This window comes from Gorilla gorilla, chromosome X (genome assembly GCF_029281585.2).
Source record: "Gorilla gorilla gorilla isolate KB3781 chromosome X, NHGRI_mGorGor1-v2.1_pri, whole genome shotgun sequence".
In the NCBI taxonomy this organism is placed as follows: Eukaryota; Metazoa; Chordata; class Mammalia; order Primates; family Hominidae; genus Gorilla; species Gorilla gorilla.
In genome coordinates this window covers 81,501,118-81,525,113 of record NC_073247.2, presented here as the reverse complement: position 1 = coordinate 81,525,113, position 23,996 = coordinate 81,501,118, and the positions used below count along the sequence as shown (strand labels likewise).

At 40.5% G+C, this 23,996-nt stretch overlaps 1 protein-coding gene and 1 pseudogene across 5 annotated transcripts in view; both read right to left on the bottom strand.

Annotated features, from left to right (window-relative positions):
* Positions 1–23,996, bottom strand: part of EDA (ectodysplasin A) — a 427,402-nt gene that overhangs the window by 326,360 nt on the left and 77,046 nt on the right. The gene's annotated exons all lie outside the window — the stretch shown is intronic.
* LOC115932603 (uncharacterized) lies at positions 23,595–23,794 on the bottom strand (annotated as a pseudogene).

The following is a 23,996-nucleotide window of genomic DNA, read 5'->3' as shown; positions in this document are numbered from 1 at the left end:
ATCCCATTCACAACTGTTACAAAAAGAATAAAATACATAGGAATACAGCTAACCAGGGAGGTGAAAGATCAATGAGAATTACAAAACACTGCTCAAAGACATCAGGGAAGACACAAACAAATGTAAAACCATTCCATGCTCATGGATAAGAAGAATCAATATCATTAAAATGGCCATACTGCCCAAAGCAATTTAGAGATTCAATGCTATTCCTATCAAACTATCAATGACATTCTTCACAGAACTAGAAAAAACTATTTTAAAATTCATATGGAACCAAATAACAGCCCAAGTAGCCAAGGCAATCCTAAGGAAAAAAAAAATAAGCTGAAGACATCATATTACCTGACTTTAAACTATATTACAGGGTGACAGTAACCAAAACAGCATGGTAATGGAACAAAACAGATGCATAGATCAATGGAACAGAATAGAGAGCCTAGAAATAAAGCCACACACCTACAACTATCTGATCTTTGACAAAGTCAACAAAAACAAGCAATGGTGAAAGGAATCCCTATTCAATAAAGGTGCTGGGAAAACAGGCTAGCCATATGCAAAAGATTGAAACTGGATCCCTTCCTTACAACATATACAAAAATTAACTCAAGAATGAGTAAAGACTGAAATGTAAAACCCCAAACTATAAAAACCCTAGAAGAAAATCTAGGCAATACCACTCAGGATATAGGCACAGGCAAAGATTTCATGATGAAGACGCCAAAAGCGATTGCAACGAAAGCAAAAATGGACAAATGGGATCTAATTAAAGAGCTTCTGTACAGCAAAAGAAACTATCAGCAGATTAAACAAATAACCCATAGAATAGGAGAAAATACGTGTAAACTATGCATCTGACAAAGGTCTACTATCCAGCATCTATGAGGAACTTAAATCTACAAGAAAACAAACCCATTAAAAAGTAGGCAAAGGACATGAACAGACACTTTTCAAAAGAATATATACATGCAGCCAACAAGCACATGAAAAAAAAACTCAATATCACTGATCATTAGAAAAATGCAAATCAAAACCACAATGAGATACCATCTCACACCAGTCAAAATGACTACTACTAGAAATTCAAAAATAACAGATGCTGGAGAGGTTGCAAAGAAAAGAGAATGCTTATACACTGTTAGTGGGAGAATAAATTAGTTCAACCATTGTGAAAAACAGTGTGGCAATTCCTCAAAGAACTACCATTTGACCCAGCAATCTCATTATTGGGCATATACCCAAAGGAATATAAATCATTCTACCATAAAGACACATGCATGTGGCGTATGTTCACTGCAGCACTACTCACAATAGCAAAGACATGGAATCAATGTAAATGTCCATCAATAGCAAACTGGTCAAAGAAAATGTGGTACATATATACCATGGAATATTATGCAATCATTAAAAAGAATGAAATCATGTCCTTTGTAGGAACATGGATGGAGTTTGAGGCCATTATCCTTAGCAAATTAATGCAGGAACAGAAAGCCAAATACTGCATATTCTCACTTATAAGTGGGAGCTAAATGATGAGAACACATGGACACAAAGAGGGGAATGTTAGACACTGGGGCCTACTTGAGGATGGAGGGTGAGAAGAGGGAGAGGATCAGAAAAAAATAACTCTTGGGTACTAGGCTCAGTACCTGGGTGACAAAATAATCTGTACAACAAACTCCTGTGACATGAGTTTACCTGTATAACAAACCTGCACATGTATTCCTGAACCTAAAACAAAAGTTACAAAAAGTAAAAAAAAAAAAAAAAAAAAAAATGGGTTGAAAGGAATTTTTAAAAGACCTAAATAGATAGATATATTGTGTTCATTGATTGGAAGACAACATTGTAAAGATGTCAATTTTCCCCATATTGATCCACAGGTTTACTATAATTCCTATAAAAATCCCCACAAGGATTTTTGTAGACATAGGCAAGCTTATTTTAAGTTATACGGAAAGGCACAGGCCCCATAATAGGTAGAACAACCCTGGAAAAGAGAAAAAAAGGAGAAGGAATCACTCTAGCACATATTAACACTTAACATATATAGCTACCGTAATCAAAACAGCATGGTATTAGTGGAGGGTAGACATATAGCTCCATGAGACAAAACAGAGAATTCAAAAATATGCTCATATAAATATGCATGACTAAAGTCAAACCCAATTCAATGGAGGAAGCATAGCCTTTTCAACAAATGATGCTGGAGCAATTGGATATCCCCAGGCAAGTAAATTAACCCTGAAATAATCTTCACAATTTATATAAAAGTTAACTCAAAATGTATCATAGACTTAAATATAAAAGTAAAATTATAAAACCTTTTTTAAAAACAGGAGAAAATCTTTGGGAACTAGGGTGAGGCAAAGAGTTCTTAGACTTGACACAAAAAGTATGATCTATAAAAGAAAAAATTGATAAATTGGACCTTACCAAAATTTAAAACCCTTGCTCTGTGAAAGCCTATGTGAGCACAACAAAAAGATAAGTGTATAGACTACGAGAAAATATTTCCAAACCACATATTTGAAAATGAACTTATATCTAGAATATATAAAGAACTCTCAAAACTCAAGAGTAAACTAAAAATAAAACAAAAGACATGAAGAGACACTTAACTAAAGAGGACACAGAGATTGCAGATCAGTACATGAAAAGATGTTCAATATTATTAGCCATCAGGGAAATTAAAATTAAAATTACTATGATATACTACTACACACCTATCCAAATGGCTAATATTAAAAATAGTGACAGTGCCAAATGCTGGCAAGAATGTGGAGAAAGAGAACCATTCATGGTGGGAATGTAAAATAGTACAGCCACTATGGTAAAGTAAAATTATAAATTTTGTATAAAGTAAAATTATAAATTATTGTAAATAGTTTGGCAGTTTCTTGGAAAAAAAAAAACTAAACATGCAACTATAATACGACCCAGCAACTGGATTCTTACGCATTTATCCCAGAAAAATAAAAACATGTTCAAACAAAAACCTACACACAAATGTTCATGGCAGCTTTCTTTGTAATTGCCAAAAACTGGAATAAGCCTTGATGTCCTTCAACAGGTGACTGGTTAAACAAACTACAGTTCATCCACACAATGAAACATTACTCAGCAATAAAAAGGAACAAACTATTAATACACAAAACAATTTGGATGGATTCCAAGGGGACTACGCTGAGTGAAAAAAGGTAAATCCCCAAAGTGTACATACCATATGATTCCATTTATATGACATTTTAGAAATGACAAAACTGTAGAAACAGGAGATTAGTGGTTGCCAGGGGTTAGACATGGGGTAAAGGGAGGGTACACAAGGAGGCAGCGGGTGTGTTTATAAAAGGACAAAACAAGGGATCCTTTTGATGTTGGAACGGTTCTGTATCTCAACTGTGGTAGTAGATACACAAGGCTACACAGATAAGATTGTATACGACTACAAGTAAATCTGAAGAAATATGAATAAGATGGGTAGATTGTACCAATGTCAATTCCTGGTCATGATATTATACTACAGTTTTGTAAACTGTTACCATTAGTGGAAATTAGAGCATACAAAGGAGCTCTCCGTATTATTTCTGAAAATTGCATGTGAATCTACAATTTTCTTTTTTTAAATTATACTTTAAGTTTTAGGGTACATGTGCACATTGTGCAGGTTTGTTACATATGTATACATGTGCCATGTTGGTGTGCTGCACCCATTAACTCGTCATTTAACATTAGGTATATCTCCTAATGCTATTCCTTCCCCTCCCCCCACCCCACAACAGGCCCCGGTGTGTGATGTTCCCCTTCCTGTGTCCATGTGTTCTCACTGTTCAATTCCCACCTATGAGTGAGAACACGCAGCATTTGGTTTTTTGTCCTTGCGATAGTTTGCTGAGAATGATGGTTTCCAGCTTCATCCATGTCCCTACAAAGGACATGAACTCATCATTTTTTATGGCTGCATAGTATTCCATGGTGTATATGTGCCACATTTCCTTAATCCAGTCTATCGTTGGACATTTCGGTTGGTTCCAAGTCTTTGCTATTGTGAATAGTGCTGCAATAAACATACATGTGCATGTGTCTTTATAGCAGCATGGTTTATAATGCTTTGGGTATATACCCAGTAATGGGATGGCTGGGTCAAATGGTATTTCCAGTTATAGATCCCTGAGGAATCACCACACTGACTTCCACAATGGTTGAACTAGCTTACAGTCCCACCAACAGTGTAAAAGTGTTCCTATTTCTCCACATCCTCTCCAGCACCTGTTGTTTCCTGACTTTTTAATGATCACCATTCTAATTGGTGTGAGATGGTATCTCATTGTGGTTTTGATTTGCATTTCTCTGATGGCCAGTGATAATGAGCATTTTTTCATGTGTCTTTTGGCTGCATAAATGTCTTCTTTTGAGAAGTGTCTGTTCATATCCTTTGTCCACTTTTTGATGGGGTTGTTTACGGTCCAATGTCAAGAGACAAATATGAACTGCATCTACATATACTAATAATTAACATGTGGAAACCAAAATTAAAGACACATTACCATTTATAATTACTCCGAATGAATGACTACGGGATACATAATGAAATGAAGGCAAAAATAAAGATGTTCTTTGAAACCAACGAGAACAAAGACACAACATACCAGAATCTCTGGGACACATTCAAAGCAGTGTGTAGAGGGAAATTTTTAGCACTAAATGCCCACAAGAGAAAGCAGGAAAGATCTAAAATTGACACCCTAACATCACAATTAAAAGAACTAGAGAAGCAAGAGCAAACACATTCAAAAGCTAGCAGAAGGCAAGAAATAACTAAGAGCAGAACTGAAGGAAATAGAGACACAAAAAACCCTTCAAAAACTCAATGAATCCAGGAGCTGAAAAGATCAACAAAATTGATAGACTGCTAGCAAGACTAATAAAGAAGAAAAGAGAGAAGAATCAAATAGATGCAATAAAAAATGATAAAGGGGATATCACCATCGATCCCACAGAAATACAAACTACCATCAGAGAATACTACAAACACCTCTACGAAAATAAACTAGAAAATCTAGAAGAAATGGATAAATTCCTCGACACATACACTCTCCCAAGACTAAACCAGGAAGAAGTTGAATCTCTTAATAGACCAATAACAGGCTCTGAAATTGAGGCAATAATTAATAGCTTACCAACCAAAAAAAGTCCAGGACCAGATGGATTCACAGCCGAATTCTACCAGAGGTACAAGGAGGAACTGGTACCATTCCTTCTGAAACTATTCCAATCAATAGAAAAAGAGGGAATCCTCCCTAACTCATTTTATGAGGTCAGCATCATCCTGATACCAAAGCCGGGCAGAGACACAATGAAAAAAGAGAATTTTAGACCAATATCCCTGATGTACATCGATGCAAAAATCCTCAATAAAATACTGGCAAACCGAATCCAGCAGCACATCAAAAAGCTTATCCACCATGATCAAGTGGGCTTCACCCCTGGGATGCAAGGCTGCTTCAACATAGACAAATCAATAAACATAATCCAGCATATAAACAGAACCAACGACAAAAATCACGTGATTATCTCAACGGATGCAGAAAAGGCCTTTGACAAAATTCAACAACCCTTTATGCTAAAAACTCTCAATAAGTTAGGTATTGATGGGATGTATCTCAAAATAATAAGAGCTATCTATGACAAACCCACAGCCAATATCATACTGAATGGGCAAAAACTGGAAGCATTCCCTTTGAAAACTGGCACAAGACAGGGATGCCCTCTCTCACCACTCCTATTCAACATAGTGTTGGAAGTTCTTGCCAGGGCAATCAGGCAGGAGAAGGAAATAAAGGGGATTCAATTAGGAAAAGAGGAAGTCAAATTGTCCCTGTTTGCAGATGACATGATTGTATATCTAGAAAACCCCATCTTCTCAGCCCAAAATCTCCTTAAGCTGATAGGCAACTTCAGCAAAGTCTCAGGATACAAAATCAATGTGCAAAAATCACAAGCATTCTTATACACCAATAACAGACAAACAAGAGAGCCAAATCATGAGTGAACTCCCATTCACAATGGCTTCAAAGAGAATAAAATACCTAGGAATCCAACTTACAAGGGATGTGAAGGAACTCTTCAAGGAGAACTACAAGCCACTGCTCAATGAAATCAAAGAGGATACAAACAAATGGAAGAACATTCCATGCTCATGGGTAGGAAGAATTAATATCATGAAAATGGCTATACTGCCCAAGGTAATTTATGGATTCAATGCCATCCCCATCAATTTACCAATGACTCTCTTCACAGAATTGGAAAAAACTAAAGTTCATATGGAACCAAAAAAGAGCCTGCATTGCCAAGTCAATCCTAAGCAAAAAGAACAAAGCTGGAGGCATGACGCTACCTGACTTCAGACTATACTAAAGGCAACAGTAACCAAAACAGCATGGTACTGGTACCAAAACAGAGATATAGACCAATGGAACAGAACAGAGCCCTCAGAAATAATGCCGCATATCTACAACTATCTGATCTTTGACAAACCTGACAAAAACAAGCAATGGGGAAAGGATTCCCTATTTAATAAATGGTGCTGGGAAAACTGGCTAGCCATATATAGAAAGCTGAAACTGGATCCCTTCCCTACACCTTATACAAAAATTAATTCAAGATGGATTAAAGACTTAAATGTTAGACCTAAAACCATAAAAACCCTAGAAGAAGACCTAGGCAATACCATTCAGGACATAGGCATGGGCAAGGACTTCAAGTATAAAACACCAAAAGCAATGGCAACAAAAGCCAAAATTGACAAATGGGATCTAACTAAACTAAAGAGCTTCTGCACAGCAAAAGAAACTACCATTAGAGTGAACAGGCAACCTACAGAATGGGAGAAAATTTTTGCAATCTACTCATCTGACAAAGGGCTAATATCCAGAATCTACAATGAACTCAAACAAATTTACACGAAAAAAAAAGAATCTACAATTTTCTTAATAACAACACCAGTTTAAAATGCTGGGGACATAGACAGGAGTGATGGCCCATGCCTGTAGTCCCAGTTCCTCTGGAGGTTGAGGTGAGAGGATCTCTAGAGTCCAAAAATTCAAAGCCAGCCTGAGATGCCCCCTCTTTAAAAAGAGAAAAAAATAATGCTGAAGACAGTTTAAAGTAAAGAGAAATCAGTGGACACTAGGAGCTAGTATGGGTTCATTAGGAAAAATACTCGTTCACCCTCCCCTTCCTTCCTTTACTTTTGATATAAAAGTTATCAGGTGAGTGCTATAACTGTTTTTATATCCTGAGTTTAGGAAAGTATTTGACGGTGTCTCAGAATAGCTTTATAGAGTCAAAACTGATGTGCCACATTAGAGCTGAGAGAACTTGTAAACATTTCAAAGACCATACTCAAGACTGACTGAAAGATTAAATGTCAATCAATGGTCCCTAGCCAAATGCTAAAAGGCCACATATCCTTCAAGATTTCCACTGATGGTTTGAAAACCAAACAGAAAGCATATAGTTGACTGAATCTGCAGATGGTCTGAAGCACACAAGGGTACTGATATTTGAATGGTCAGAATTAGGAATTAACAGACTATACTGGCTGTTAGATACAGAATGAAAAATAACATAAACAAATAAAAAGCCTTTCACAAAGGTCCAAACTTACAATTAAATAAACACAGCAGCATCTGTGAAAGAGTTTTAAGCTGATGGAAAGCCCAGTGAACCATCATGATCTCAGACTTCATTTCTTACTGTTTCTGCTACATTGACAACTTTGCCATTCCTCAAACACACCAAGAACACATTCTAGACTCAGGACCTTTGCACATGCTATTTTCTCTATCCAGTTGGATCTTCTCCCAATTATCTGCATGATGTTATCCTTCATTTCTTCCGGGTCTTGCTATATCACAGAGGCATTTCTTGACCACATAAGTGAGACAGCAACTCCCACCCCTCACTTTTTATATATCCCTTTCCTTGCTCTAAGTTTCTCCTGTATTTGCTTCCACCTGATATATTATAGATCTATTTTTTATATTTTTTGTCTGCCCCCACCCCAGCTCCCATCAAAATGGGAGCAGGTAACAGGAACTTTGTTTTCTTCCTAGCCAGATACAGGTTTTGTTGGACTTAAAATATATGAGTTGCAGAATTTTCTTCAAGAACAATAATACCAAATTACAAATACAAAATTAGTTATAGGGCCGTAGAAGATGTCCCTGCAAGTGAAGGGCCTTGGAATTTAAGCTTCATTCACTTTATAGTAAATCTACCTCTAATCACTGTTATAGCCCCAGTTCCTAGCACAGCTCCTCATACATGTGTGAAGCCTCCATACTTGAGTCCTTACCTAATGAACTGATGAACTAAAACCTATGTACATAAAAACTAACTAAAAGCCCAACTTCACAGTATACTTTTGTAACAAATAGCTGAGTGTCCACCAATCACAGCAGCCAAGCTTCGGTCAACTGCAGGTAGCTAACTGATTACACCATGCTCAAATAAGGCAAAGGCAGAGCTGTAACCAATCAAGCTGTCTCTCTTAGGGCACTCAGTTTTTCGTCCATAAATGCTGCATGCAAGAGTTCTGTTAACCTGTTCTGGTTTTGAGGGCTGCCCAATTTGTGAATCATTCTTTCCTCAATTAAACTCTGTTAAATTTAGTTTGTCTAAAGTTTTTCTTTTAACAGATTGGCATCGGAAGTCGGATCCAAAGTAGAACTCCAGTGACCCCCAGTAACACTGAGTGACTAAGTAAAAGTACCCAACAGAGCCCATTATGCCCACTGATCTATTAGAGCAACTGGGGTCATGGGTGATTTCTCTCTCAGATTCTGGGCTCCACAAATTTGTTGCTTGAGCTCTCAAATTTATTTTAGCATTTTTTTAAAATCCACAATGGATTCAGAAGTCACAATAGAAACAGGAATGGGTACTGTATGGGGGTGCCACAGGTGTCTGCCTGGGTCAGACAGAAACTGGACTGGGTTCAATAGGTAGGTAATGTTACTAGAATATGACAGGAAATCATGGGTTCATCTGGATCCAAAAAGTCTAGAACTCCTCCATGTGGAACTCTAGCAAATTTCATGTATAAGAACTATGGATATAGAATCTGTGTTTTTCTAGAGAAATGGGTGAACTCAGAGTAACTTAGAGTTACAGTGGGCACAGTGGGAAAACTCCTTACAAAAGGGAAACAGTTGGGTGTCTTTACAGCTACAACATCTACAAGGACCAAGAGGACGTTGCGGTATAAATTTTAAACCAAAAACAAGGGGTCCCAAACTAAAGTACCCTGTGCTCTGAGATGTCTGCCTTTATCGTAAACAGCCAGAGAATTGGAAAATAAACTGTCAGTTTTTATACAAGACATCTGATGAACTCACTCACTTTGTCCTGCACTATTTCCTCACTAGAAGAAGCCCCCAAAGGCTTCACTCCTTGGATGATAATTAACCAATCTCTCAGAGAGAAATAAAGAATATTTCCATGGTGGAGGTTTCAAATTATGTCTAAAAGATTCCTGTGTCCAAACCTGTCTAATACCACTTGGATCATTTTCAGAAAAATATTTGTAAGAATTAGTTCTCTCTGTTTTCTGTACTTATTCTTGCTTCTCCCATAGGAACCTCTCAGTTGACTGAAACCTCTCTTCTCAAAACCTTCTTGACTATATGTTCTGCCAACTCTGTCCACCTCTTTCTGGTCAACATGATCTTTGGAGAGAGAAAATATTTTATGTTGACTGATGATTCTGACTGTTCTTTATCTTTCTCTCCATCTTTCTCTTTATCCTCCTCTGCCTACTGTAAACCAAAAATAAAATTCTAAGGTACCCCCCAACCACCTGAATGGACTTCTTCCTAGGCCAGGGCACTTTAAAATTTAACCTGAGAGACTGGTTCAGGCCATGACAGGAAGTGGGGGTCAGACATGCCTCATTAGGCCTCTTCAGCATTAACATCAACATAGTCTGATAAGAAACATTTATAATCTATTCTCTCTGAAGCCTGCTACCTGGAGGCTTCATTTGCATGATAAAACCTTGGTCTCCACAACCTCTTATCTCAACATAGACATTCCTTTCTATTGATAACTCTTTCAACCAATTGCCAATTAGAAAAATTGTAAATCTACATACAACCTGGAAGCCTACCCACACCCACCCTTCTTCGAGTTGTCCTGCCTTTCTGGACTGAACCAATGTATTTCTTAAATGTGTTTGATTGAAGTTTCACATCTCCCTAAAATGTATAAAACCAAGCTGCACCCCAAACACCTTGGGCACATATTCTCAGGATCTCCTGAGGGCTGTGTCATGGGTCATGGTCACTCATATTTGGATCAGAAAAAAATCTTTTCAAAAATATTTTACAGAGTTTGACACTTTTCATCGATAGTACTCTAAATTTATTAACCTTTTTGCTTATTTTCCCATCTCAGGATAAAAAAGTTGTTTAGAGAAGTTCAGCCCTCAGATAAAGGTGGCCTGCTTCTTTAACCACTCTATGCCTTCGTCAAAATCTTAAACTCAGAACAACAGTGAAATGTATCCTAGGCTGGCATAGAAGATGCTTTGTCTGCCCTATGCATTAATGGGAACCACTCTGAACTCAGTAATCTAATTTAAAAACTTGGGCTGGGAATCTGCCTATTTTTAGTTATTTTGAGACGTTTTGTAAAATAAATTTACATCTATAAAGGAAATCTCCATTTATAAGGCTGTCTCTGTCTCTGCACCAGAAGAAAGGCAGGACTCTTATTAGAAGCTCTTACAATGGAGAAAGCATTGACTTAAATTTACATAACAAGCCTTACCTTTGTTTAAGGTGATTTTCTTGGCCATCTTGTCTTAACTGGGCCTTTACCTATACCTTCTTTTCTCGGTTTGAGCAAATAATGACAATTAGTGCTGAAATCTGAGTTCTGTACCTTTGAGATATAAATTTTGTATCTCGTTTTACCTAAGAACCATCACTTTAGAAATGCAAATTTGGCGTAGAAAATTTTTAGATGGTTCTTAAAAATGAGATGACTAAAATGGACACTGATGGGGTTAAAACAAAGGTTGAATCTAACAAAGGATGGATGAACCAGAGGGACTCCCTGTTGGTCCCCCAACATTTCAGTGACCCAAACCAGTCCACTCTATTTACCTCAGTTTGGAGAAATTTTAAAAGCTCAAAGACAAATATAATGAGCAGCCTAACTAAAAATTGCTTAGGGCAATAATCAGGCAGGTCATTTTAAAAAAGGACAAAGGTCCCTTGACTCAATCCCTACTGCTACTATGAGTAAAATGGTTAGAGGTCAAAGAAAAGAGGTATCTTCAGAGTAAATGGTGTTGGGGAGAGATGAATGGGCCCCTTAGAGAATAGAGGATGTTATGACAAGGTTTGTCTGGTTGCGATGGACTTCTGGCCTTCTCTCTTGTGATAACAGTTAATCTTCAGAGGACTGATGACAATTGAGTTCCTTTTGTAGCATTAGTCTTTAGGCAGATGGAGGGGGAACTCAGAAAGCCTCTGTATTTTGCTGTTTTTCTTTTTTCTTTTTTTTTTGAGATGGACTTTCACTCTTGTAGCCCAGGCTGGAGTGCAGTGGTGTGATCTCAGCTCACTGCAACCTCCGCCTCCCAGGTTCAAGCCATTCTCCTGCCTCAGCCTCCCAAGTAGCTGGGATTACAGGTGCCCATCACGACATCCAGCTAATTTTGTATTTTTTTTAGTAGAGACAGGGTTTCACCATGTTGGCCAGGCTGATCTTGAACTCCTGACCTCAGGTGAATGGCCCACCTCCGCCTCCCAAAGTGCTGGGATTACAGGTGTGAGCCACCACGCCTGGCCTATTTTGCTGTTTTTCAAGTGCTTCAGCTCAAAGTCATCAACATAACAAAAATATGTACACCGATATACATATTTTAGGGTGGTATTTCCTGAACTCCTTCAATGGCCAGTTTTGTTTAATGAGCAATTCAAGAATTGTCAAGAATAAGTAAATTAAGTGAATGTAAATGGGATACAAGTTTAAGTGAACTTGTCAAAATTTCAAAAATCTTTTTCAGTAACTTAAAATCTTAAAGTCCTTCTATGTTATATTAAGTACAGTAGTCCCCACCTTACCCTTGGGAGATAAATTCCAAGACACCCAGTAGATGCACTGATGGACCCTCCCACCCACTCCCCCCACTCCTCACCTCTGGGCAAGGGCATTCTGAAGTTAACCTGAAAACTAGTTCAAGTGATAATGGAACATTTCTCATTATACCCTCCTCCCTTTTGAAATTCAGGCACAGCTGACTAAGATTAACATCAAAACAGAGACCTTAAAACTGATAGAACAGACCCTTTAGGTCTGATAAGAAATATTTACAATCTATTCTCTCTGAAGCCTGTTACCTCTGCTACCTGGAGGCTTTGTCTGCATGATAAAATCTTGGTCTCCACAACCTCTTATCTTAACCCAGACATTCTTTCTATTGATTCCAGGTCTTTAGATAATAACTGTTTCAACCAATTACCAATCAGAAAATCTTTGAATCTGCCTATGACCTGGAAACCCCAGCTTCCAGTTGTCTTGCCTTTCCAGACCAAATCAATGTACATATTACATGAACTGATTGATGTCTTGTCTCCCTAACATGTGTAAAACCAAGCTGTAGCACACGTTCTCATGATTTACTGGGGCTGTGTCACAGGCCATTGGTCATTCATATTTGGCTCAGAATAAATCTCTTCAAATGTTTTACAGAGTTCAACTCTTTTCATCAATGCCTGAAACCAAAGGTAGTACCAAACTCTATATATACTATGTTGTTATCTATACATACATACCTATGATAAGATTTAGCTTATAAATTAGGCACAGTAAGAGATTAACAACAACTAATAAAATACCAAAATTATAACGATATATTACAATAAAAGTAATATAGATGTGGTCTTTCTCTCTCTCTGAAAGATTCTCCCCAGGGCCTGAAACTTAAGGGAATGAATAACTCCTCCCTTCTCAGGCCCAGTCCCAAGACGCAAGACCACTTCCACCAACAGCATGCCTCAGCAAGATAGCAGAAGCAGGAAGAGAGATGGCCGGAAGACACGTACCCCCTGAAGACCGAGAGAGAGGCCGTCAGGGTACTGCGTAGCAGTTACATAAGACTGAGACACTTTCTGTTTACAGGAGACTATAAAACCCCTGCCCTGGCCTCATTTGGTGCTGATGCAATTTTAGGCCTCAGCCCGTCTGCACCCAGGTGCTCATTAAAACAGCGTGTTGCTCCACACTACCTCGTGTTGTCTGCTGGCACGCTCTCGGGATTAGAACAGATACAAGAACCTTTCATCTGGTGCCGAAAACTGGGAGGGGCTCCAGTGTATGTCCCCTGTGGACCTACGCCTCCACAGCAGGCCACAGCAGCCGGACAAAGGAAACTCCTCAGCCTCTAGTCGCCTCTCTGTGCATGCACATCAGTCACTGATCTCACCTACTGGTAAAGTTTCCTGGGAGCCTGGTTAACAGGGAAAAATCTGCACGGCCTCTCTTGGTTTCTCTGGTCCGAAAATCCAACCTTGGTCCAAGAAGGTTCCGGTGTGTGCCAGGCACTCGCTGATCATCTGGTCTTAGGGGGACACTTCTAAGCCATTTGATCCCATTCCAGGAACGAAAAAGGCAGCGGTGACAATTGCTCCTTTTATCGTCTCCCTACGGCCATGCAAGATGGTCTCCCTTTCCCTTTTCTCCCGAGCCTACCCTCCGTTATGGGAAATTCCCAGTCTTCCATTCCAAAGGACAGCCCTCTAGGCTGCCTCATAAAAAAAAAAAAAAACTTGCAAACCTTAGGCCTCAGACAAAATATCCGCCCTAAACACTTTGTCTTTTTTGCAATTCAGTCTGGCCACAGTACGAATTAGATAATGGGTCCAAATGGCCCGCAAATGAACATTCGACTTTACAGTTTTAACTGACTTAAGCAATTATTGCTGACGGCTGGAAAAATGGGGAGAAATTCCTTATGTCCAGGCTTTTTTGCACTCAGATCACAACCCGACCTCTGCAATTCTTGCTCACCTGTTCAAATCCTTCTCCTCCATTCTCGCCGCCCTGATCGCCTTTCTCCTCCCAGCCCTACCTCTTTTTCCTTGTTGGATCCAGCAGACTGCTGTCCACCCCTCCTCTCTCTCTCAACCACCTTTAGTCCCCCAAGCCTCCTCTTTAACTTCTCAGTCGCCATCTTCCCAGTTGCCATCCTCTCAGCTGCCATCTTCCTAGCCACCATCCTCTCAGCCGCCATCTTCCCAGCCACCATCTTCCCAATCAGCAGTATCCACTTCTTTTCCTACACCTTCCCCTCCTCAGGACAATTCTAGTATTGTCTGTACCCAATCTCCTCCCCCACCGCCCTCTCCTGAGGCCTGTAAACCCATCCTGCCACCTTATGCCCCTATCTATCCTCCACTGCCTATCAGCTCAACGCCCCCTTCCCCCTTCAAACCCACGGCAAGAACCACTTCCGGCTTCTTCCTTCTCTCCCACCCGTACTCACTCAGGCACCATCTTTGGTCCATGCCCCACCCTTACTTCAGCACCTGTGCTAGAGTGTCCCCTTTGGGAAGTAGCAGGAACTGAAGGTATTGTTAGAGTTCATGTTCCCTTCTCCCTCACTGATCTCTCTCAAATTAACAAAAGACTTGGTTCATTTCCAGAAGACCCTACCTCTTATATTAGAGTTTCAGTACCTCACCCAGTCTTATGAACTTGGCATGACCTCTGTATTATCCTCTCTTCCACCCTCACCCCAGAAGACCGGGACCATATCTGGACCCTAGCTCAGGCATATGCTAATACAATTCATCACCAAGCTCCTGCCCAGCCTATTGGCGCAGAGGTAGTCCCCAACCAGGACCCCCACTGGGATTATCAAGATGAAGCCCCTGGATGCTGCCATCGAGACCACATGATTGTGTGTCACCTTGCAGGACTCAAAAAGGGTGTCCATAAAGCAGTCAACTATGAAAAACTTTCAGAAATCACCCAGGGTCCTGACGAAAACCCAGACCTTTTTCTCTCTCGTTTAACTGAAGCCATGAGAAAGTATACCAACCTAGACCTAGCCAGCCCAGAAGGGACCTTCAGTTCATCTCCCAATCCACCCCCAATATCTGGCGCAAGCTTCAGAAGCTTGACGGTGGCCCTCAAATCCTACAACAAGACCTTCTTAATTTTGCCTTCAAAGTCTTTAACAATCGTGATGAGGAAAGTGAAAGGCAAAAACAGGCAGTTTCAAATGCTTGCCTCCACCATAAGGGGCCCTGCAGGCCCACGGGTCGCAGCTCCACACAGAATCCTCCTAGCAATCCACCTCCACCTGGCACCTGTTTCAAGTGTGGCAATGAAGGCGACTGGTCCAGACAATGACCAAACCCAGGTAAGCCCACCAGGCCATGCCCCCTCTGTGGAGGACCCCACTGGAAGTCGGACTGTGAGTGGCCCCCACAAGGACCGCCCCTATCCCTTCCTGAGCCGACCAAAACCTCCTACTGAGATCTCATCAGCCTTGCCGCTAAAGACTGACAGTGCCCTGGAACAGATGCCCCAGCAACTACCATCTCTTCATACGAGCCAAGGGTAACTCTGATGGTGGCAGGTAAGCCAGTATGCTTTTTTAAAATTAATACTGGGGCAACCTACTCTGCTTTACCTAATTTTTCAGGACCCACCTAGTCCTCCCAAGTCTCTGTTGTGGGAATTAATGGACAAGTCTCCAAACCCTGAGCCACCCCTCCACTTTTCTGCTCCCCACACACCTTTTCCTTCACTCGCTCTTTCTTAGTCCTGCTCTCATGCCCAACTCTACTCCTAGGCAGAGACATCCTTTCAGAACTCCACACTACTCTCCACTTCCACGTTCCCCATAGTACCCAATGCATCAACCCAAACCCCTCTGGTGCTTCTACCTTTCTTCTACTCCTCCAACCTCCCACTTTAAAACATGCAACCTTTCCTTATTCCCCATCCGTAGTTAACCCCGCTATTTGGGATACTTCCACACCTTTTTCCTCAGTCGCAAAACACCACACTCCTGTCCGCATTACCCTTAAAGAGCCCACCCAGTTCCTATCACAGAAGCAGTATCCCATCCCCCAAGCAGCTCTCATAGGCCTAAAGCCTATCATTTCTCGCCTCCTTGCCAGTCACCTACTCCGCCCAAAAGACTCCCCTTTTAACACACCAATTCTACCTGTCAAAAAGCCAGATGGAACTTATCACTTAGTCAAGGACCTCAGGCTCATTAACCAAGCTGTACTCCCAGTATGTCCAGTAGTTCCTAACCCATATACTTCACTTTCCGCAATTCCCTCCAATACCACCCATTTTTCTGTTCTAAACCTAAAGGATGCTTTTTTCACAATTCCTTTACACCCTGATTCTCAAGACCTCTTTGCCTTTATGTGGGAAGACCCTGACACCTTTCACACCAGCTCACATGCATACTACCTCAAGGTTTCAGAAACAGCCCCCACCATTTTGGGCAGGCCCTTGCTCATGACCTCTGTACCTTATCCCTAAAACCGTCCACTCTCCTTCAATATGTTAATGATCTGCTCCTGTGTAGCCCCTCTCAAAGAGACTGCAACACCCATACTATCCCTCTTTTCAACTTCTTCGCAGAACAGGGGTATCAGGTCTCCCCTAAGAAAGCACAAATATGCACCCCCTCAGTCACCTATCTAGGCCTAGCTCTTACCCCGCAAACCCGACGGCTCACAACCGACCGCATATCCCTCCTCTAGTCCCTCCTGCCTCTGCAAACTAAGCAAGAAATTATCTCTTTTCTAGGACTAGCGGGATATTTTAGGCTCTGGGTTCCCTCCTTCACTCTACTTGCCAAACTTATATCAAGCTGCTAAAGGCCCTCTCCATGAGCCTTTAAACCCTGCACAGACTATTACCCAACCTTTCCGTCTACTCCGTAAGGCTCTCAGCCGCCGTCCTCACTTTCCCAGACCTCACCAAACCTTTCTCCCTCTATACCAGCGAATGGCATGGAGTTGCACTAGGTGTTCTAACCCAGTCTAAGGGACCCACCCTCCAGATTGTTGCCTACCTCTCTAAACAGCTTGAAGCCACAGTTCTCGGATGACCTGCCTGCCTCCAAGCATCAGCGGCAGCTGCAGTCCTCACTCTTAAAAGCATAAAACCATCTCTCCATGCCAACCTAACAGTTTATTCAACCCATAACATCAAAGATATGCTAGCTCACCGCAGTGTACTAAGTCTCATCCCTGCCCCATGCCTCCTCCAAGTGTATGCTCTATTCATAGAAACTCCCCACATCACCATGCTAACCAGCTCCCATCTAAACTCGGCCATGCTCTGTCCCTGTCCTTCTTCTCTCCTCTTTACTCCTCAGAAGAAAAAGAGGACTACCAAGCCCAAAACCTTCAAAAACAAGGACCATGGTATGTCAAGGGAGGGTGCTTCGTTCTTCCTCACTCTTAAACAATTCCTATCCTCTAAAGTCTCCACAACTCTTTCCATGTCGGGTACAAACCTCTCTTCCAACTTCTCCACCCTATTTTCACTTGTCCTCACCTTTCTAGCCGTGTTTGAGAAATCACCCAGACCTGCTTTATCTGCCACTGAGTGTCACCCCAGGGGTCCGTCCGCCACTGCCTTTTCCTACCCACCAAGCCCGGGGCCAGGCACCCGGGCAAGATTGGCAAGTAGACTTCACTCACATGCTGCCCAGTAAACTGCTCTGCTATCTTCTAGTCTTTGTCTGTACTTTCTCCGGGTGGGTAGAAGCATTCCCAACAACTTCAGAAGGTGCAAATGTTGTCACACAAACTCTCATCATGCATAGAATTCCCCGTTTTGGACTCCCAACACCCATCCAATCTGATAACAGCCTGACTCTATCAGCCAAATTACCCAAGGCGTCTCTACATCCTTGGGAATAAAATGGATTCTCCACACACCCTACAGGCCCCAATCTTCAGGCAAAGTTGAAAAGGTCAACTCTGTCCTTAAAGCCCAACTCACCAAGCCCAACTCTAGAAACCCGCCAGTCGTGGACAAAAAAAATCTCTCTTTTGCCCTCATGAGACTCTGCGCAACACCAAAAGCACCCTCTTTTTATAGTCCCTTTGAAATCATGTATGGCCGAACTTTTCTTTTAGGGCCTCCACCCTTACCAGACTCTGAGCCACTCGGGAATTACCTCCCTTCCTTAATCCAGACACTGTCTTTTATTCGTGAAGCAACAAATGAGGCCATGCCTCTGCCTGTCGACACCTCCTTGTCCTCTCAACATAACTGTCTTGCAGGCACAGATGTGTTTATTTGCCAACCCAACCCTCACAAAAAGCTACAACCGAAGTGGTCAGGCCCTACACTGTGATACTCAGCATGCCAACTGCAGTGAGAATCCAAGGACTCCCCTACTGGATCCGTCGCACCAGGGTCAAGCTCACCCCGCAAGGATACTCCTTCCTCCAAAACATTAACAGTGGGCAACACCCTCGGAGTCCCTGTATATAATAACCTAAACAAAGAAAAACAATCCTTAAAGGTAGAAGGAAGCCAAAGATGGCAAAAGGACAAATGGCCTCCGCAACGGATCATCGAATATCACGGTCCTGCCACTTGGGCTGAGGATGGTTCCTGGGGTTATCGCACTCCCATATATATGCTAAACAGAATAATTAGGCTACAGGCGGTTCTAGAGATAATCACTAACCAAACCTCCCCAGCCCTGGAAATGCTCCCGCAACAACAAAATCAAATGCGTGCGGCAATTTATCAAAACAGGCTACCACTAGACTAGTTATTAGCAGAAGAGAGTGGGGTCTGTGGTAAGTTTAATATCTCTAATTGCTGTCTTAACATAGACGATAACAAAAAAGCAGTTCTAAAATTGCTTCAAACATCAGAAAAGTAGCCCATGTACCAGTCCAAACCTGGAAGGGATGGGTGGGACCCAACAAACCTTCTGGAGGGTGGTTCTCTAATTTAGGAGGATTTAAAACACTGGTAGGGATGGTAATCTTCATCATCGGGTTCCTCCTGTTTCTCCCCTGTATTATCCCACTAATAATAAAAGCTATTAAAAGTCTTGCTGAAACTACAGTTAACCACCAGACAATCCAGATGATGTTCCTGCTGCAACGACACGATGGACACCAACCCGTCTGTCAAGAATACCCCAAAAATTAAGTTTTTCTTTGTTTCCAAGGTGCCCACACCACCCCCCCATGTCACGCTTGAAGTAGTTATTGAGAAAGTCATCGCTTTTCCCTTTTTCTATAACCAAATAGATGGGAATGAAAGATTCTCCCCAGGGCCTGAAAGCTTAAGGGAATGAATAACTCCTCCCTTCTCAGGCCCAGTCCCAAGATCCAAGACCACTTGCACCAGCAGCGTGCCTCAGCAAGATAGCAGAAGCAGGAAGAGAGATGGCCGGAAGACACGTACACCCTGAAGACTGAGAGAGAGGCCGTCAGGGTACCGCATAGCAGTTACATCAGACTGAGACACTTTCTGTTTAGAGGAGACTATAAAATCCCTGCCCTGTCCTCATTTGGTGCTGACGCTATTTTAGGTCTCAGCCCATCTGCACCCAGGCGCTCATTAAAACAGCGTGTTGCTCCACACTACCTCGTTCTGTCTGTTGGTGTGCTCCTGGGGTTCGAACCAATACAAGAACCTTTCACTCTCCCTCTGTCAAAATATCTCATTATATTGTACTCACCTATTTCTGAACTGCAATTGATTGCAGATAACTGAAACTGCAGTAAAGGAGGAATTACTCTAATACATATTCATGAAATGTCTAGGTCATTTCTAAGAAAGTTAAAAATACCAAAATATTAATTACAAAATGTAAGTTTAAAGTATACATATTTTGGCATCTTGTTTTCAAACAGTATAGGTATGCTATTTGGGTCTATTAGTAAACATGAAAAAACTACTCTATGAAGAAGCACATGTTCTAGAAATTAGGAAATGCATATTCATAAAATGTTTGTATATAACAGAGGGTTTTAAGTTGTTTTACTTCCTGGGTTTTCACTAGAAATTAAGGTTACTAAGAGTTGAAAATCCTAATCAATATATGGTAATTTAAAATAGAAATAAAAGGAAAACAACCGTTGTACGTGAGTGAAGTAAGACATGTTTTTAGTAAGTGAAGCTATGAGGTACGGAAGAAGAAAAAAAGAGGGTAATTTTTATCCTAAAGTAGAATGATTGATTGTTCCAAAATGAGAAACCAAAAAGTATATGAAAAATAAGAGACATAAAAAGATTATAGAAGGTTTGTGGAAGATAAATCTTATGAAAGTAATTTTATGTGTGATCAAGCTAAGATGAGAAGGAAATTATTCACAAGTTTTTCTAAAAATTGAGCCTTACTACCAAATGTACACTGATGCAAAACTACAATTTTTTACCTTGTGTTGAAACAATAAGGCTTTCTTGGAATCTTGATCCACGTTTTTTTTTTTTGAGACAGAGTTTTGCTCTTATTGCCCAGGCTGGAGTGCAATGGTGCGATCTTCGCTCACTGCAACCTCTGCCTCCTGGGTTCAAGCAATTCTCCCACCTCAGCCTCCCAAATAGCTGGGATTACAGGCATGTGCCACCACGCCCAGCTAGTTTTGTATTTTTAGTAGAGATGGGGTTTCACTATGTTGGTCAGGCTGGTTTCGAAATCCTGACCTCAGGTGATCCACCCACCTCGGCCTCCCAAAGTGCTGAGATTACAGGTGTGAGCCACTGTGTCCGGCCTTTGATCTGCTCTTAATAGGAAATTTTGAGAGTTCTTTCTTTACCTTTTTGGCAGGTAACTGGCCTAGGAAACAAAGATTCTGTGCTTTATCAAGATGATTCCTTGTGCTTCACATTCTATATTAGGTTTTTGCTTACTTAAGAAAACTGAGGCTGGGTGCAGTGGCTCATGCCTGTAATCCCAGCACTTTGGGAGGCCAAGGCGGGAAGCGGGTGGATCACAAGGTTAGGTGTTCGAGACCAGACTGGCCAACATAGTAAAACCCCGTCTCTACTAAAAATTAGCTGGGCGTGGTAGCGGGCACTTGTAATCCCAGCTATTCAGAAGGCTGAGGCAGGAGAATCGCTTGAACCTGGGAGGTGGAGGTTGCAGTGAGCTGAGATACTGCCACTGCACTCCAGCCCAGGCGATAGTGCTAGACTCCATCAAAAAAAAAAAAAAAAAAAGAAGGAAAGAAGGAAAACTGAGTCCTCTAAAACAGCCAAGGATTTTTCTACAACTATGTTTCTATATTTGCCTTTTAAAGTCTTTTAATTATCACTCTATTTAAATGATTACTGTTATTTCATAGTCACTTACCATATTTTGACCAAGTATTTTAAACCATATATATATATTTTCTGTCTTTCTCTTCCTTCCTTCTTCCTTTCCTTTTTCTTTTTCTTTCTCTACAGTGGTGCGATCTCAGCTCACTGCTACCTCCACCTCCCAAGTTCGAGCGATTCTCCTGCCTCAGCCTGCCGAGTAGCTGGGACTACAGGCACACACCACCACACTTGGCTAATTTTTATATTTTTAGTAGAGATAGGGTTTTGCCATGTTGCCCAGGCTGGTCTCAAACTCATGAGTTCAAGCAATCCACCTGCCTTGGCCTCCCAAAGTGCTGGGATTACAGGCATGAGCCACCATGCCAGGCCGAAACCTTTGATATTTTTGACAAACTTCACAAAATCAAATTATAATTTAAGTCTCTTTCTTGACTTTGAATTAACTTTGGGATTTTCCAGATAGGCCCTTGGAACATCTCAAAAGGATACCTCTCTTTGTGAAAAGAGAAATATAAACTAACTGGGCTTATTCGATATATTAAATTATATGGAAAGTGTTGTCAAATAATAAGTAAAGCTAACCCTTTGAGTTATATTTGCATGGATGTGTTATTAATACATGTTTCAGAAATTGTATAAAATTCATAGAAATCTAGTAGTCCTGGTATAATGATAAGTCATAATTCTAGTTATCTTAAAATGTTGTATGCAGCAAAAATAACTGAATTTCCTTGTCAATTGCATCAACGTTGTAGTGAACTCTCAACAGGCCTTTAGCCATGGCCATTTTAAGCATTATTATTCACAGATGGTTGTTTACTCTGGTACTTTCCTGAGCAACTATAAGCCTAAAGTGTTTTGTCTTCAAGGAGATTCATGGAAAGGACTCTGACAAGTAGAGATTTCCGATAACTTTAATACACCATTAGACTAGGTGAGACTTTCCAGATCTCTAATGAAGAAACTAGTTTTATAAAACTGCTAACCCAAACGCAGAACAAGAATTATTAAATACTAAGGAAATGCTTTGGCAGATTTTCATAACAAGTCAGCCAGTACTGAAATTGTTAAGATATGCAATTTAAAATAACTCCTTAAGACTGATTGAGGTCAGATTACCTATTTTACCCTATTTAATAAACCTGAATTGGAGAAACAAATCTGATATTTAAAAGAATATAAATTCAATATTAAGCATGGACTCATAGAGGGCACAGATGGCCACCTGGTCGTTCTCAAGTCCTTAAAGCCTCCATTATTAAAAGTTCTGTACTTCATAACTCATCATGGAGTATAAAAAATTATGCCAATTATGAAAAAATATTAGTGTGGGGACTATTTTTAAATTGCCAAAATGGTTTATAACCAATGTTTGCTTTGTCAAACCCATAATCCTTGGAAGACAATAAAAACTTCAGGTGGTACATTTGTACTTTCTGATGGTCCATTTGAACATTTACAGAGGAATTTCATTCATTTGCCATCTTAAATGGGATATGAGTATGTTCTCATAATAGTCTATATTCTCTGATTGGATAGGAGCTTTCCATGTAGGAAGGCCAATACTATAACAGTAGCTAAAAAGGTTATTAAAACATGTATTTCCTTTATGGAGCACTCCTGGAGAAATCTCCAGCAATAGAAGTACTATTTTACTGGACAAATTATAAAGCAACTGGATAAGGTGTCATGAATACAATGGCATTATCATTGTCTTCATCACCCTCAGTCTTCCGGAAAGACTGAAAGGACAAATGGCATCTAAAAACTGAAATTGGCAAAATTAACCAAATCAATTGGATTGTATCTTCATGAAAGCTTATTTACAATGGGGAAGTGAGAAGATGTGATATGGTAGAAGGGTATGATCAGAGGTATTGTGTCAGAGAGCTGGGTGACATGGAAGAGAATGAAGTTTTACTGAGAGGAATTAGGTGGAAATATTATCATAGTAACGATAGTATATATATATAGCACTTAATTTATAAAGTATTTTCCAGTATAGTATGTCATTAGGTCCACACTTCACTTAACTCACCTAAACCATTCTCTGGAGATCAGATTGATTTTGGCCTGTGTGAAGAAGAGCTGTCATAGTCATGGTGGTTAAACAGAGAAAGCAGAGGAGTGATTGCCAACCCTGTCATCTTCTTCTCTCCCCTCCCTTTGTTCTGGTTTTGAGGGTTGCTCAATTCATGAATAGTTCTTTGCTCAATTAGACTCTGCTAAATTTAATATTTTTCCCCACCCAGACTGTGTCCTCTGTCTCTTATTCTCCCCAAAGAAAAGAAGAACAATCATTAATGGCAAATGGCAATTGAAGTAAACCAACACCAAGAGGCAGCTATACACTTGGGAGATAATATGGTTTTTAGTGCTCTATACATTCAAAGAAACTTCTCCAGTAATAAACTATAGAAATGATCCCTGAAAGTATAGTCTTTAACTTTAATTTGTCTAAAGATTTTAACAGATGATAGGTGCTCAATAAATATTTATTGAATGAATGAACAATAATGTAGTAGCATTATAAAGGCAAATATTACCTTAACCTACAATAACATGATTTGGGCAGGGACACAAACCCAAACCATCAATAATAAAACCACTGATCTGAAGAATATAGGACAAAAATTTCAGATATA